The sequence below is a fragment of the Penaeus vannamei genome, chromosome 1 (genome assembly GCF_042767895.1).
Source record: "Penaeus vannamei isolate JL-2024 chromosome 1, ASM4276789v1, whole genome shotgun sequence".
Taxonomy (NCBI): Eukaryota; Metazoa; Arthropoda; class Malacostraca; order Decapoda; family Penaeidae; genus Penaeus; species Penaeus vannamei.
This window is the reverse complement of record NC_091549.1, coordinates 52217027-52217542: the sequence shown is the minus strand read 5'-3', so window position 1 is coordinate 52217542 and position 516 is coordinate 52217027.

Here is a 516-nt window from a genome sequence, read left to right as displayed (position 1 = left end):
CAACTGCTGGGTTGTTTACACTGTGTTTATCACGGATAGCCTGCAGTCTGCCCCTCCCATTACTGCACAAGACAGGACTTCTCTCTGGTTAGAAGTAGGCTTTTCATATGATCGAGTATGAATGTGCTAAAAATGGCATGTATGTTGTATCTCCGTTGTCAGTATCCGTCTTATGTCCACATCAATGCATCTGTATTGAAACTTTAGATCGTCACTTGTTTCAGTGGACTTTTATTTAGGATTATGCATGAAGGACGTTACTTGTAAGTGTCTGTAGCAGGCCATTAGTTGTTTTATACACACCTACACACACACACACACACACACACACACACACACACACATACACACATACACACATATGTATATGTTTATTCATCTATCTTTCTGTCTTTGTTTTATTAACACAAAAGATAAAAATATCCAAAGAAAAGAGAGGTCATAGATGTTATCATAACGAAGTGACGCAGTAATTTACAAATAAGAGAGGAAATGTGTGAGCATAAAAATTAATAT